The following is a 3,475-nucleotide window of genomic DNA, read 5'->3' on the forward strand; positions in this document are numbered from 1 at the left end:
GCCAACCAGAATTTGCATCTTCCAAGAGCCTGGTGCTGCTGGGGAAATTGCACTGGAAACAGGAAGAGCAATTCAATAACGAAAGTGAACAAGTACATTTTAAGGTCAACGGGCTCAAGCAGTGCTGAGATCTATAGATAGCTTGCTGTGGCAGCGGCCCTGGGGGGGCGGGGGGCGAGGTGGGGGGATCCACACTGCGAAGGAGCTCTGCTAACCCTTTCATGCACTGAAAAGGTGGCCCTAATTCAGCAATGCAGAAGCTCAGCCTATGAGACCCGGCCAGGCTCTCCAGCAGCCCCAGGGCTGTGTCCACCTCACTTGCCCCCACCTCACCCTCTTTTCCCCTACCCACCAAACTCTGGATAATTTCTAGACCGCCTCCCCGAATTCTGCACATGATTTGTGGGCAGCAATGGATGGGAGGGGATTTCACCAAAGACTTCCAGGGGCGGGAAATGCTCGGCAGTCTCTTGCAGGGCGGGCCTTCAGAAGCCTTCAGAAAAGGCTTGTGGCTCGGCTTCAGCTTTTTTCATAATGGTTCTTGCTTTTGCAAGTAGAAACAGCATCCAATGTATTGTCAGGCTGGCCCCACCTGCCTTCCACCATCACAATTTGATGCAATTTGATGTCCGGGTACCAGAGAAGAAGTGGCACTTGCGCCGAGCCAAAATCTGCTCTCCCCTTTCCTGAGAGATCTTCCCAGGAAAGATGGAAAGCGACCTCATTCCGAGGGTGCTTTTTACCCCCTTAACAGCCCTTTCATGCTGTTTCACATTTACGAAATCAATACAACTGGCTCTGGGCACTGTTTGGGCACTTTCTTTCTCCACTGCTCTGCAGCTTCCAAGGTTGCTTTCCACCCAGTTTGAAAAAGTCTTAATGGAAAGAATTACAGTATCTTCTGATGCAGAAGAAGCTGCAGGCTGCTGGAGATAATGGCACATTGAAACCTGGATGCGTTTGTGGTCAGCCATCTGCGTGGGATGGTTGGATTCCGTGTCCTGCACTGAGCAGGGGGTTGGACCTGATGGCCTTCTGGCCCCTTCCAACTCTACTATTGTACGGTTTTATGATTTTGAGGTTTTGAGCCTACTGTGAAGTACCATGGGCCATGTCTACTGGGCCACATCAGTAGCCTAAAATATTTGCATAGGATTTCATTTGGAATTGGCACAGCAGGATTATTTTGAGGTGTTAACCTAGTATCTCACTATGTGGGGCATTTAGGCTCTGCTTTAGGCATCCTGCTCATCTAGAAGCAGATATTTAAGCTGGTCACCCGAATATGAGCAAAAGCATCAATGGTCCTCCTGGGATTGTGAACTCAATCTGAAGCTGAAAGGAGCTAGAAAGGAGGAACCTGGCTCATGTGAAAATCTAAGTCCAGGTTTGTAGCTATTTTAAAATCTTGTTGAGGTCCTTGTGACTTACCTCAAGGTAGGTGGAAAAAGTATTGCGGTCCAAATCCTGTGGGTTGTCCCATTTCCTCCTAACCAAAGCTAATTTTCAGATGATAACGTTCAGAGGAGACCACACTGACATTGAAAAAGTAAGTACAAGGAACTAGTTTGTGGCAAAACCCACAAACTATGAAAGTGAACACATTTATTTTGGCAAAAGCGTTCATGAGCACCGATCATCAAATGCAGAACTTCAAAAGGTCTCACCTGCAGGCTGAATTCCCTTCAGTGTCTCTTAAATCTTCATAAAAGCTATTTGGAGGAGTAACACCCAGACCTGCCAAAACACCCAGAGCTATAATGACCCCCAAATCTCCATCACGAGAAAGAACGAATCCCAGCAAACCAGGGATTGTGAAGCAACGAAGATGATGCTTGTGCCACGTCCCACGGACTGGGCCAACACGAGTCCAGTCTGGGCATAGCAACACCACTGACAGACTTGGCCAGACTGTTTCACAGTCCTGTTCAGATCAGAAAAAGATAACACGCTGCTTACGCACAGCAGTCGAGAAGAGCGGTTTCCCATTTGCAGTAGCACTTGCAAATGCTTTTTCAGGCTTCTGATGCAGGTTCCTGCAGCAATTTCCACTCTTTCGCAAAGGGTCTTTGCACATCGCTTCATGCCAAAGTCCCCATTAAAAAAATAAAAAGGCCTTCTGCAGGCACAGCCTGCTATTCTTTCAAAGTTAATCCAGATAAGCAGATGTTTCTGCAGCCGGAACATCTTTTATCTGTCATCCACCATCACCTTCTACAGCCAAAAGGCAGTTTCTTTATTTATGGCATCTTTAATACTGCCTTTCTGCTCAAGCTTCCACAACAAAGTACAGCATGTCAGAAACAAGAAAAGCAACATCATCATTAAAGAAGAGCCACTTTTAGAGCATCATTTAAAGCATTAAAAACAATAGGGCTACTCTACACCTTCTGAATTCATGTCAGCTATTGCAGGTGTTCAAATCTGGTTACCTGAAGGAGCGTCTCCTTCCTTGTGTGCCTGCCCACCCCTTACGATCTGGGTCAGAGGTCCTTCTCTGGGAGCCCTCCTTGAAGATTAGGAGGGTGACTACCCGGAGGAGGGCCTTCTCTGTGGTGGCACCCTGATTGTGGAACACACTCCCCAGGGAGGTTCGCCTGGTGCCGTCACTTTATTCTTTTGGGCGCCTGGCTAAAACCTTTTTATTTTCCCAATATTTTAAGGTTTGACTGTTATTTTAATATGGGTTTTAATATCAGAAATGGATCAGGATGTTGTGTTTTATTTTACTTTTGTCTACTGTTAAACCATCCTGACACTTCTGTAAGGGACAGTCTAAAAAAGTTATCAATCAATTTATCAATCTATCTTTACCTGCGACTCAAACCTGCAAGCTTTCACCAAGCTAAGAAAAGCTCCTTCCTCAGGTGGATGGACCTGGGATTCCACTTAGCAAGAACAACAAGAATTCCCAACTGATTTCCCTGTGTCAATAATTGCAGTTCCCCAGTTCCTGTGTCAATAATTCCAATAATGCAAGTCCACTTGCCATTTCAACATCCCGAGATGGTAAATTTAGCCATGATAGATCAATCCATTGCTTTATCGCACTGGGAAAGTCTCAATATTTTGCAAATACACTGAAAATCAGCCCTGCTTAGCCTGATGTGCAGTTCTCAGAAGAATGCCTCAGTCCTGTTGGAAATGCACTCCCCACACTTTGTAACGAGAGCTTGACCAGTGATGGAGCTTTTTAGCAGAAGTAAAACCACAACCTTTTCCAGAAAGTTTTCTAAGTTCCAAATGGTGTTGTCTGATTTATACTCATGTCCACTTCCCAACACACATTCTCCCTCAATAGGCACACAGCACATTTCATACGTAGGAAGCAGAACTAAGATATATAATCCATGTCAGTTTTATGTGCAGTATAAATATATCAAGCTTTCCCTATAGCTACAAAATACGTGAAACATTTGCTCAGGGGAAATTAAACACAAAATGTCTTAAATGTTATATTCAAACATACCCAAGC

This window comes from Varanus komodoensis, unplaced genomic scaffold (assembly GCF_004798865.1).
Source record: "Varanus komodoensis strain SLA01 unplaced genomic scaffold, ASM479886v1 scaffold18_3, whole genome shotgun sequence".
Taxonomy (NCBI): domain Eukaryota; kingdom Metazoa; phylum Chordata; class Lepidosauria; order Squamata; family Varanidae; genus Varanus; species Varanus komodoensis.